Genomic DNA, 13,755 nt, shown 5'->3' on the forward strand with positions numbered 1-13,755 from the left:
GAGGCTGTTTACCCAGGCTACGCTACTCCTCAGACAAGGGACTAGAGGCTGTTTACCCAGGCTACGCTACTCCTCAGACAAGGGACTAGAGGCTGTTTACCCAGGCTACGCTACTCCTCAGACAAGGGACTAGAGGCTGTTTACCCAGGCTACGCTACTCCTCAGACAAGGGACTAGAGGCTGTTTACCCAGGCTACGCTACTCCTCAGCCAGGGACTAGAGGCTGTTTACCCAGGCTACGCTACTCCTCAGACAAGGGACTAGAGGCTGTTTACCCAGGCTACGCTACTCCTCAGCCAGGGGACTAGAGGCTGTTTACCCAGGCAACGCTACTCCTCAGCCAGGGACTAGAAGCTGTTTACCCAGGCTACACTACTCCTCAGCCAGGGGACTAGGACCAGGCTTTACCCAGGCTACACAATAGCTCCAGGTCTCCCCACCCTGTGTTAATTCCTCCTCAGCGATAGATAGCCTAAAGCCAGTAGAGAGAAGGAGGAAGGGAGAGTGAAAGAGTAAGATAAACAAGGAAGGGATGGAGGGAGAAGGAGGAGAGATGATAGAGGTTGGGTTAATCTCAGATATCTCTTGTTAGGTTCTACATAAAGAGGAAAAACTCACGGGCGATCAGTGAAGCTCAAAGCAAGTTTATTCTCCCACTGGGTCACTGAGTCACACAGACCAAGACATGTTCACACAACTACTGGTATTTAAACCTTCCTCCTATGCTGAGTCTCCTCCTTACACAACTGGACAGCCAGTCCGCCTCTGTTGCTAGGCAGAACTTTAGGGACGTCTGTTCTTCCTCACTTCATCTGACCTGACCTCGGCGCAAATCCCTCACTCCTCCCCAACTCACGGCTGTCCTGTTGACTTGTACCAGACTGTGGCTCTTTTCCTTTCCATAGGATACCTGATGTCTAACAATAACATGTTCTGACAGAATGTAAACGTTCACCGTTCTCCTCTCTCCCCCAGTGACATGGAGAAGGATATTTCATATTTTCACGTTTAGAAGTCAGAACCCATCATTCTTATGACTCTAAGTAAAGCCATGGAGCTCCCAGTCTAGTAGAGGTAGTGTCCTTGCCTTGCTGGTATTATGAGTAAACTCTGCAGCCCTGTGGGGCACTTAGTGTTGTCACACCAGTCATGACCATCTAACTACTGTGACGGACAGCTCAGTGTGGGTGTGTGTGCATGTGTGGTGCCGTGCCGTGCGTGCATGTGTGTGCCAGATCAAAAAGGGCAGATGTGTTGAACATGTCTGGAGAGGTCGTGTCAGCCTAGACAGGCTCAGGAATATGCATTGTGTTATTTCATTGCCGTTTGTCCATACAGGAGATTAGGGTCTTCTGTTAACACAGTACCCACACACTGTGCAGCACAAACACGGCAATACAGCTCATTATGTCATACTGTTCCATAATTACAGTTTGTATACCAGGTATTACAGAACCAAATCCCAGTACGGCTGCTCTATCTCTGGGCGGGTTATCACTGAGTTGCAGACGTTCCTTCCTTGAAAGCGGTTCAGGGGAGAGAAGAAACATCCAGGTGAATGAGTCTAGGAGAGCACTTTGCCTCGTGAATGACTTTGTGGTAAATGAAGCAGAACTGGTGGTGGTGTCGAAGCTGTAGAAAGCTGTGCTAGCGACATCAACCGCGAGACGCTCCTCTCGCTCACGAGACGCTGCATCTGGCTCGGGACTGATTTGGCTCATTACAGAGAAAGAGGAGAGAATTAATGCATGTCATTAAATTAAGTGTGCTGCTCTTTGCCTTCTCTTTACTTCGGCTGGGTAGAGAAGTTGGGAAGAGAGGGAAATACAGAGGGTAGTGGGGGAGAAGAAGGGTGGGGGTGGGAGAGAGAGGGGGAGGGAGGGAGGGAGAGAGAAAGAGAGAGGGGATATAGAGAGGAAGAGAAATGTACGTGGGAGGAGAGAAGGGGAAGGGAACAGGAAGAAAGAGGTGTTCGTGGAGGAAAGGAGGGAAAAGAAAGACAAAAAGGAAGTGAGGGAAGGGTAGAGGGGGATGCAGGATGATGGTGTTGGTTCTTGGTGGGACTAAATGATGATTACATACTGAAGCTTATTGCTTATTTTATCATGCCAATAAAGAATTTTGAATTTTTATTTGAGAGAAGAGAGAGAGACACAAAGAGAGAGACACACAGAGAGAGACACAGAGAGACACAGAGAGAGAGAGAGACACAGAAAGAGAGAGAGAGAGACACAGAGAGAGACACACACAGAGAGAGACAGAGAGACAGAGAGAGAGATACAGAGAGAGAGAGACACATGGAGAGAGACACAGAGAGAGAGAGAGAGAGAGAGAGAGAGACAGAAAGAGAGAGAGACACACACAGAGAGAGAGAGAGAGAGAGAGAGAGACAGAGAGAGAGAGACACAGAGAGAGAGACACAGAGAGAGATAGAGAGAGAAACAACACCGTTCAAATTGACACAAATGCAGAACAACGCTAAATTCATGAGAAGTTGAATGGATTACAAAAAGCTGTAAAGGACAATCAAAATCCATTGGACTCCCCAATTACTGACCAGGAGCTCTATAAGAAACTTCAGACCCTCAAATTTAAAAAAGCATGCGGACCTGATGGCATCCTAAATGAGATGCTCAAACTCACTAGTGCAAAATTTTAATTGGCTATATTAAAACTGTTTAATTTGATCCTGAGTGTAGGTTATTTCCCTGACATCTGGAATCAAGGACTCATAACACCAATCTTTAAGAAAGGAGAAAAGGAGGCATTTGTGTGAACAGTAACCTGGGGAAGGTTTTCTGTAGTATTATAAATGTAAGAGTTCTAAACTTCCTTCATAAGCACAATGTCTTGAGTAAAAGCCAAATTGGATTTATACCAAAACATCGCACGACTGATCATATTTACACCCTACACACCCTGATAGATAAACATGTCCACCAAAATAATACCAAAATATACACTTGCTTTATCGACTTCCAAAAAGCATTTGATTCTATTTGGCATATAGGACTGTTCTACAAGTTTATTGAAAGTGGTGTAGGGGGTTAAACATATGACATAATTAAATCAATGTATACTGGCAATACACGCAGCATTAAAATTGGCAAGAAAATAACATAATTCTTTAACCAGGGGCGAGGCCTTCGCCAGGGTTGCAATCTGAGCCCTGCACTCTTCAATATTTACATCAACGAATTGGTCACTATTCTAGATAAATCCTCAGCCTCTGGTGTTAGTCTCCACAATTCAGAGGTTAAATGCTTACTCTTCGCAGATGACCTATGCCTGCTGTCACCCACAGCACATGGCCTAGAGCAGAGCCTGGACCTGCTAGAGCAGTAAACCCCAAAAATACTAAAATAATGATTTTCCAGGGAAGATCCAGATCTCAGGGAATTAGACCAAAGTTCTCAATTGATACAAAATATATAGAGTACTGCACACACTACAATTACTTAGGTTTTAAAATAAGCTCAACTGGACACCTTAATGAGGCAGTGAATGAACTGAGAGAAAAAGCACGCAGGGCATTTTACGCCATTAAAAAACTAATTCAAATTGAATAACTATTAAAATTTGGCTAAAACTAATTTAATGTGTCATTGAACCAATTGCACTTTATGGCAGCGAGGTGTGGGGTCCACTTGCAAAACAAGATTTCACCAAATGGGACAAACACCCCATTGAAACCCTGCGTGCGGAGTTCTGTAAGATTCTCCTACATGTTCAGATGAAAACTACAAGCAATGCATGCAGGGCAGAATTAGGCCAATATCCACAAAAAAAAATCAAAAAGAGCATTTAAGTTTTGGAAACATCTAAAATACAGTGACCCCCTCTCATATCATTACCAAGCCCTGCAATGCCAAGACCTGAGCAAAGAAAAGAGTCCCCTCATCCAGCTGGTTCACAAACATGTTCTACTAACACACTGAAGCCTCAGGACCAGAACATCCAATCAATCAGAATAAAACAAATTACAACACAATCAAAACAAAACGACATTGCTAATTGAGAAACACAAGCATAAGCACAAAGCAAAAATCAACATTACACCATGGCAAAATTTTTGACCATGGTTACTGATCAAAACCTTAGAAAAACCTTGACAAAGTACAGGCTCAGTGAGCACAGCCTTGCCATTGAGAAGGGTAGACACAGGAAAACCTGGCTCCCTGTAGAGGAAAGGCTGTGCAACCACTGCACCACAGCAGAACCTGAGACAGAGCTGCATTTCCTGACAAAATGTAAAAAATATAAAACAATTAGAGAGTGTCATTTGCCCTTACTCAAGGTTTCAAAGACCTCTCTGATGAGGATAGCCTGTTGGGGGAGGACGCAGAGAGCTGTGGGTTGGCAGTGCACTACATCGCTGCCTGCCATAAAATGAGGGACAGTGTCTGACAGACCAACCAACCTGCACCTGTCTACTGTATGCTTATTGTCATTGTTCAATGTATGGTTATTTTGACCCTTGGATATTGTTGTTACTGTTGTCCCGTTGACAATTTTGATTCTTATTATTTTCATATTGTAAATATCTAAAGTAAGCTTTGGCAATATGTACATTGTTACGTCATGCCAATAAAGCAAATTGAATTGAATTGAATTGAGAAAGTGGGAGAGACAAGCTTTATAATAGCTAGTGCTCACAAGTTAGCATGTCAGGAGCATAATAACATGTGAATATATAGTGTGTCTGCCGGTCTTTCATTTCCCACATCACCATTAATGCATTATTTTCCCTGCATAGAGATAAACATCCTTACAAAAGCACTATGTGGTGGCATGCGTTGCCTGACCTCACCATCAGTTTCTGTGGGTAGCATGTGTGTGTGTGTTGGTGTTGCATGTGGCTGTGCGATCACGTGCACATGAGTGTGTATGTGCTTGCACCCTTGTGTGTGTGTGTGTGTGTGTGTGTGTGTGTGTGTGTGTGTGTGTGTGTGTGTGTGTGTGTGTGTGTGTGTGTGTGTGTGTGTGTGTGTGTGTGTGTGTGTGTGTGTGTGTGTTTAAAGCTAATATTATTGACTGTGAGAGAGAGAGAGCAAGAGAGAAAGAGAGAGAGAGAAAGAGAGAGAGAGAGAGAGAGAGAGCGCCTGTCTGCCTGCACTGTGCTGAGCCTGAGGGCAAAGCCACTCAAGAACATCCCCTGCAACTCAAGTGACCTGCTTTCCGAATGGCCCTTTTTCCCATTACACAGAGTGGCATTTCATTTAGGGCCCGTCATTCATCTTTACTTTTCCGGCCTGGATCCGCTCTCTCTTGGTGCTCCCCCCCCACTCTCTCTCTTCCATCTCTCAGCTTCTCCCTCTCTCTCCCCCTTTTCATTTCTTTCTTTCTTTCTCTTTCCCTATATCGTCCTCTCCCACTCTCCCTTTCCCCCTCTCCCTTTATTTCCCTCTCTCCATCTATCCTTCTCTCCCTCCTTCTTTCCATCTCCTCTCTTTGAAGCTTTCTCTTCCTCTTGCCCTCTCTCTCTCTATTTCTCTACCGCTCTCTCTCTCTCTCTCTCTCAATGTGTGTTGACTTATCTTGTCAATCTTAAGCTGTTTCCCTGTCTGACAGAATATTCATCACCAATTGCTTTTGGTGGAATTGTATTTTAAAGATACATTAGTATAGTGAATGTTGAGGCTGAGAGTAAATATGATTACGTCGGAGCCGAATGCCGTTTTTTCTCTCTGAAAACCAGAACACATAAAACCAGCCTTGTTGTAACCTGGCAGTGAATTTAGAACTGAGGTCCATTGCCAAAGTTTTCCTCAGAACACCAGTTCAGGCACAAATGTACATTTTAAACAATAAAAACACAGTATACAGTACATCAGAAAGATGAGAGAAATCTAAAAACGTATGCATTTCTTGTTTTTGGTTTATTGATCACAACCCTTGCTCTAAAAGATATATTCAACAGATATTTACTTTCATACAAACATAACTTCACCAGGAGGCAAAATTAAATTCTAATGATTTAAAATATTCATGTTTACACAGACTTTCAAGTACAAAAACAAGCAAGTTGTGTATCTTCAGAGTTCTCTCCTTCTCTACCAGACGTCTCCCTCCTCTCCCTCTCGTTTCTTACCTCCTCTGCCTCTCCCTTGCTTTCTCTCTGTCTCTCTCTTTCTCTCTCTGTCTCTCTCTCTCTACCCTCGCTCTTTCTTTCTCTCTTTCTCTCTCTATATATGTCTCTTTCTCCCCTCGCTCTTTCTTTCTCTCTCTCTTTCTCTCTCTCTATATGTCTCTTTCTCCCCTCGCTCTCTCTCATTCTCTCTCCCACTCTTTTCTTACTCTATATTCCTCTCTCTCTCTAATTCTCCCTCTTTCTTATTGCTGAGTCTCTGTGAGGTTCAGCTCTCTAAGCATTTGTACAGGTTGTCCTTGAAGGAACACCTGTGAGAGGGAGAGGAAGGGAGGATGAGAATAAAAGGTGTGGAGGTTGAGAGAGCGAGTGATGATGAGATGGAGAAAGAGCCTGTGTGATTCTCTCATAGTCTTTGTTGTGCAGAGGGCATAGAGAAAAACAGAGAGAGAGAGATTGAGAGAATTGCGAGCAGTGCTTTCGCACAAGGAGCGCTCAAAGACATGATAATGGCTAGAAGGTAGAACGTTAGAACCCTCAGGGTGGAACAGAGATAGAACAAACACTCTTAGGTTCATTCATCCTCTGGCAACTGGTTGGACTGATTCAGGATATCTGAAATCTAAATGACCTACCTGTATACGCTTTATAGGCAGGCCTATCCTCTCCTGCTCCTCTCCTCTATCCTCTTCGCCAGCTCACCTCCTCTCCTCTTCCTCCTCCTCCAATCCTCTCCTCCTGTCCTCTAGCCTCTCCTTTCCTCTCCTCCTCTCTTCTACCTCTCCTCCTCCTCTCCTCTATTCTCTTCGCCAGCTCACCCCCTCTCCTCTCCTCCTCCAGCTCTCCTCTGATCTGATCTGCATGCAGAGTGTATCGTCCAATCCCAGCCCATACATTTAGATAGAGACGGTGGCCTAGCTAATCTGACAGGGCTTTATGGATACACTCATTCATGTCACATTGGCCCTGCTGATTTTCCAGGGTTGCGCCCTAAATGGCGACCTATTCTCTATATAGTGCACTATTTCTGATCAGAGCACATAGGAGCCTGGTAAAAAGTAGTGCACTATATAGGGAATAGGATACCATTTGGGACAGAGTCCTATTCTCCATCTCTAACACTGCCACACGGTTAAAGACCGGGAAATGAACAAACGGACGTATCGCCATCAGAAAGCCATTAATGTTTTTGAAGACCATTATTTTCCCCCTGTGATGGCCTATCCATCACCTTTGATATTTATAGATCCCGTTTAACTGGATGGCGATGGTTGTGATGATGGTGGATTGGAAGGTGCGTGTGTTTGTGTGTGTGCTTGTGACCATGTGTGCAGGTGTTTGTGAAATGAGGGTGTATGGTGTGTCTGTGTGTGTGTGTGTGTCTGTGTGTGTTAAAAACAGGCTGTGCTCGGTCTAGTTGGGTAATGAATGAGATGGAAATCACTAATGAGAAAATGCATCAGTGGATTGTTTGACCCTAGAGGTGAAGTTATTATGCTCACCTAGTATAATAACCCAGTCAAATGATCACAATTTCCCCATCAGTTACTGCATAATGATGACCAGGGTGAAATTACATCACATTACCCTATATTCATATACTATACTCAGCCATTTTACTATCCAGCTTTCTCAACAAGATAATACTAATAAATATAGAGATAGTAGATCTAATTTATATGGCACTTTCTATTACAGAGATGATCTCAAAGACGCTAGGAAACTCAATAGGGTTCATATCTTTTCATACCATCAATGTTGTATTCATTCAAATCAAATCAAACTTTATTTGTCACATGCGCCGAATACAACAAGGGCAGACCTTACTGTGAAACGCTTACTTACAAGCCCTTAACCAACAGGGCAGTTCAAGAAAGAGTTCAGAAAATATTTACCAAATAAACTAAAGTAAAGAATAATAAAAATGAACACAATAAAATAACAATAACAAGGCTATATACAGGGGGGCTGTACCGAGTCAATATGCAGGGATACAGGTTAGTCGAGGTAATTTGTACATGTAGGTAGGGGTGAAGTGACTATGCATAGATAATAAACAGAGAGTAGCAGCAGTGTACAAAACAGATATGGAGGAGGTCAATGTAAATAGTCCGGTGGCCATTTGATTAGTTGTTCAGCAGTCTTATGGCTTGGGGGTAGAAGCTGTTAAGGAGCCTTTTGGTCCTAGACTTGGCGCTGTGGTAGCAGAGAAAACACTCTATGACTTGGGTGACTGGAGTCTCTGACAATTTTTGGGGCTTTCCTCTGACACCGCCTAGTATATAGGTCCTGGATGGCAGGACGCTTGACCCCAGTGATGTACTGGGCCGTACGCACTACCCTCTGTAGCGCCGAGCAGTTGCCATACCAGGCGGTGATACAACCTGTCAGGATGCTCTCTATGGTGCAGGATCTGGGGACCCAAGTCAAATCTTTTCAGTCTCCTGAGGGGGAAAAGGTGCTGTCATACCCTCTTCACGACTGTCTTGGTGTGATTGGACCATGATAGTTCATTGGTGATGTGGACACCAAGAAACTTGAAACTCTCGACCCGCTCCACTACAGCCCCGTCAATGTTAATGGGGGCCTTTTCAGCCCTCCTTTTCCTGTTGTCCACGATCAGCTCCTTTGTCTTGCTCACATTGAGGGAGAAGTTGTTGTCCTGGCACCACACTGCCAGGTCTCTGACCTCCTCCCTATAGGCTGTCTCATCATTGTCGGTGATCAGGCCTACCACAGTTGTGTTGTCAGCAAACTTAATGATGGTGTTGGAGTCGTGTTTGGCCACGCAGTCCTGGGGAACAGGGAGTACATGAGGGGACTAAGTACACACCCCTGAGGGGCCCCAGTGATGAGGATCAGCATGGCAGACATGTTGTTGCCTACCTTCACCACCTGGGGGCGGCACGTCAGGAAGTTCAGGATCCAGTTGCAGAGGGAGGTGTTTAGTCCAAGGGTCATTAGCTTAGTGATGAGCTTCGTGAGCACTATGGTGTTGAATGCTGAGCTGTAGTCAATGAACAGTATTCTCACATAGGTGTTCCTTTTGTCCAGGTGAGGAAGGGCAGTGTGGAGTGCGATTGAGATTGCGTCATCTGTGAATCTGTTGGGGCGGTATGCAAATTGGAGTGGGTCTTGGGTTTCTGGGATAATGGTGTTGATGTGAGCCATGACCAGCCTTTCAAAGCACTTCATGGCTACCGATGTGAGTGCTACGGGGCGGTAATCGTTTAGGCAGGTTATCTTTGCTTTCTTGGGCACAGGGACTATGGTGGTCTGCTTGAAACATGTTGGTATTACAGACTCGGTCAAGGAGAGGTTGAAAAGGTCAGTGAAGACACTTGCCAGTTGGTCCGTGCATGCTTTGAGTACACGTCCTGGTAATCCGTCTGGCCCCGTGGCTTTGTGAATGTTGACCTGTTTCAAGGTCTTACAATGATGCATACAATGATATTTAATAGATCACCTGGTCTCTATAATTAATGAACAGTTAGTGAATGAGAGTGAATGTACATTGTGTTGTGTTCAGGTACCGTAGTGTGTGATATTGTCATGCAGAAGCTTTGTTTACCATTGTGTACTGTTGTGTTAGTATTTTGATCATGTTCAGATCTCTAGCTGAGACACACACTGGGATGTGAATAATCTTTCCTCTGTAGTGAGCTCGAGTAACCTTCAGATAGAGAGAGAGAGAGGAATAGAGATACATGGAGAGATAGAGAGGGGAGAGATGGAGAGAGAGAGGATGGATAGAGAAAGAGAGAGAAAGCGGAGGGAGAGAGAGTGTTAGAGAGGGAGAGACGGGGGTGGAGAAGGAAAGAGCGAGAGATAGAGCGAGCCCAGTGCAGCATGGGTATTTACCATATCTAGCCCGTTCAGCGGAGGACCAATCACCAACACAGGCTGGCCGCTGGGCATCTGTGCAACGCCTCCTGGGAAATAAATGAACAGATTAGAAGTGCGTGTGTGTGTATTTTTGTTTGTGTGTTAGTGTGTGTTTACGTGAGTGTGTGCATAACCGCTGTGGACAAAAAATATTGCCGTCCTGTTTGAGCAGTTCTGAGCTGTTTGTACATCCAGGAAACCCTCTGCACTCACCAAATATACTTTCAGACTAGATTGCTTTGACCTGAGGGATGAGCTGCTGCTTTTCTACACTGGCCTATGTGGCCCAAGTCATCTCGGACAGCCTTAGGTCTAAGCTCCAGCTCCCGGTCCCTCCACGACGGCCCAGCTGCTCATGGAGGTTCACCCAGATGCTATGGGAACACCCGGCATCCCAGTGCCCCAGATCTCTCTCTGCTTCTTCAGCCATTGTCCTCCCCATTCACCCCCTCTCCGAGCTGGAGCTGGGCCCCATTCCCCCATCAGCCTCCTCAGCCTCGGTCTTCCTTGTTCTCCCCCTCCCTGTTCCAGGCCGGATGACGTTGTCATCCTGATTATGAATGGCTTCTATGATCTCTACCTTTGCTTCAGCCAACACAACAGTGGTTTACTTTGAACACATGAATGCAGGGGCGGGAGAGGTATAATTAAGGACACTCCATATTAAAACCTCTTGAGTCCCACGGTAATGCCGGCGTGTTTTGGAGGACTTCAAACCACGTGTGTGAGATACAGCCTGCTGGGTTGTGGCATTAGTCTGTGTGATTTACGACGGCTGAGCTAAAGCGTTTTTTTGTTGTTGTTGTGTGAGACAAGGGCGGATTCCGAAAACGGTTCTTCTCACAAAAACATTTGTAAAATCCGAACAGTTTGGGCGACAAACTATTATGACCATCTATGAAAAGCTGAGACTCTCACGAACATGTAACCTGCTCTATGACGCTCACAACGTACAAAACAGTCGTTAGAAGGTAAGGGGTTCTTCTACATAGAAGATCACAGGAAATCCCAGGACGTGGTGTCTATAATACTGTAATAAGCTCACATAGTTGCTGTCACGAACTCCACACAGTTGTCACTGACTAGCTGGATATTCATTACCCACTGAGAAAACAACTTGTGTACTCAGAGCATTCTTATGAATACATTCTGCATCAGCTTATTGCTGGGCAGACATGTGTCAGTAAAACTCATGAATGCAGCTGTTTATGTCAAACTGTGCTCTGCGTGTAGCCCTGGTTGACCTGAAAAGAACATGGTGAAACACTTCAACGTGAAACTATGAGGGCAGAGCAAGCAGATTGATGAAAGTAGTCCATTTCAGCTTCCTTTGCTGTGCGAAGCCTGGTTTCAATGGAGTTAAAGGTTTTGGGGCTGAGTGCCAACGGGGAGAACAAACACATTTATCTTTCTGATCTTTCCCAACACTTTGCCAACAGCTAAACATCGAGCGAGCCTCCGCCGCCTCACCCTTCCAGAGCAGAAATAGCTGAGTTACTCTTACACTTGATCAGATCGGATAGAGAGAAGGACTGTGAGATGTTTGTTGGGAAATGTTTCCCTCGCGAAGCCAAGCCCCGTGATTCACACCAGACTGGCTTTTTATCACCAGAGCAAAACTAAAAACAGACACACTCACGGCACCGGCAGACACACACCCACACAACAACAACAACAACAGTAAAAGATCAGGAAGTCAACAAAAGCTTCTAAAACCACAATGCCCTTGTTCTGGTGATGATACAGACAGGAAGCGTTTAAAGGCCGTTCCATCATCCTCCCTCCCCCTCTTACACAAATAGCCTTCTGCCTCATGATCTTTTCTGAGAATAATGGGAAACATGAAGCATGTATGACAGGGGTATTCAACTCTTACCCAACGAGATCCGGAGTCTGCTAGGTTTTCTGTTCTACCTGATAATGAATTGACTGCACCAGGTGTCCCAGGTCTAAATCAGTCCCTGATTAGAAGGGAACAGTGAAAACATGCATTTGAACTGGCTTCTAGGTCCAGAGTTGAGTTTGAGGGATCAATGAGATCAATGAATGAAAGAGATCTTTGATGGTGACTTGTGAATATCCCTCTGTCTTGTCGTGTGTGTGTGTGTGTGTGTGTGTGTGTGTGTGTGTGTGTGTGTGTGTGTGTGTGTGTGTGTGTGTGTGTGTGTGTGTGTGTGTGTGTGTGTGTGTGTGTGTGTGTGTGTGTGTGTGTGTGTGTGTGTGTGTGTGTGTGTGTGTGTGTGTGTGTGTCTGGTTGTATGTCTGGCCGTAGAGGACAGTGCATAATCATCATTTCTGACGATCAGTGTAGCAGCAGGGGAACAGTTGAGAGACACGGGGTCCTGCTTCATTCCTCAGAGCTCTCTGACTCTGTCTCTAACGTCTCCCACTTTAAACCATCACCCTTCAGCTGGTTTCCTATCTGTTGGGATTCTTGGCAGATTGGAGTGTTTGAATAGCATCTGAAGTGTTGCCATCCAAGGAGCATGGCAAACTGTGCCAGCAAGTTTGGAGTGCCAGATCTCTCGAGAGGGCCCGAACATCTTTGCCTCGGGCAAACTGTTTTCCTTCTCCCTCGCCTCTCTCCTCCCTCTCTCCTCCCTCTCTCTTTGGTCTTTTACGTGCTTCCCACGGAGCCTGTGAGTATGTGCGCATCCATGTGTGTGTTTGTGTGTGGGCCTGTCTGTTTGTTTCAGTCTCTCTCTGTGTGTGTGTGTGTGTGTGTGTGTGTGTGTGTGTGTGTGTGTGTGTGTGGTGTGTGTGTGTGTGTGTGTGTGTGTGTGTGTGTGTGTGTGTGTGTGTGTGTGTGTGTGTGTGTGTACAGTAGAGCAGTGGTTCCCAACATTTTTTCAACCGTGGCACACCTTAATGGGATATTCAATTTGAATCTTCTGATCCATACTGCAAATCATCTATTTTACGTGACAACGTTCATTACAGATGAAATAGGCTTTACAGGAACTATTGTCATCGTTACTCATGATGGTTAGTTTGTGTGTACTTTGCTTGTGGTGATCGCCCCTCATATAATACAATTGTGACAACAGCCTGAGTTCACTGGACTTGAAACAATCATACAGATGTAACCATGTGCCATTTAATGTATTATCCGAGTGTCACTGGTGCTCCCAAGTCAAGATTCCCTGTGCGTTCAACAGGTCACGTTTAGAAGTGAGTGTTCCAAAAAATGATCAGGATTAGGAAAAGTTTTCGCGGCACACCTGAGAGTTCCTGAAGGCACACCAGTTGGGAACAGATGGGCCGTATTCTGCAGTATCCATTTCAGCAGGCTAGAAGGGCCTCCATCCCAGACCAAGACCACCACAGATGGGCCTAATGGATGTCAGGTATTCTGACTGCTGCGTCACAGCCAGGGGCCGTCCCATCCATCCTGTCCTGCTGGTGTTGGAGTGTGTGTGTGTGTGTGTGTGTGTGTGTGTGTGTGTGTGTGTGTGTGTGTGTGTGTGTGTGTGTGTGTGTGTGTGTGTGTGTGTGTGTGTGTGTGTGTGTGTGTGTGTGTGTGTGTGTGTGTGTGTGTGTGTGTGTGTGTGTGTGTGTGTGTGTGTGTTTGTTTCTCTGTGTCTGTGCCTGTCCCTGTGTGTGAGTATGTGTGAGCATTCATTTAGTCTCGTTATCAGAGAGCCAGAGATGACTTCCCTGTTGGCAGAAACCTCAGCGAGATGCTGTCGACTTTACAGTGAGGATCAGACACACAGGTCTCACCTCCTTCTGTGCCTCTCTCTGGCTGGATGGTGTACTCTCTGGCAGGCCGGACATTTTAT

At 45.5% G+C, this 13,755-nt stretch overlaps 1 protein-coding gene across 1 annotated transcript in view; it reads left to right on the plus strand.

Annotated features, from left to right (window-relative positions):
• Positions 1–13,755, plus strand: part of nrxn3b (neurexin 3b) — a 416,132-nt gene that overhangs the window by 54,921 nt on the left and 347,456 nt on the right. The gene's annotated exons all lie outside the window — the stretch shown is intronic.

The sequence above is a fragment of the Salmo salar genome, chromosome 15, assembly GCF_965601325.2.
Source record: "Salmo salar chromosome 15, fSalSal1, whole genome shotgun sequence".
NCBI classification, from domain to species: Eukaryota; Metazoa; Chordata; class Actinopteri; order Salmoniformes; family Salmonidae; genus Salmo; species Salmo salar.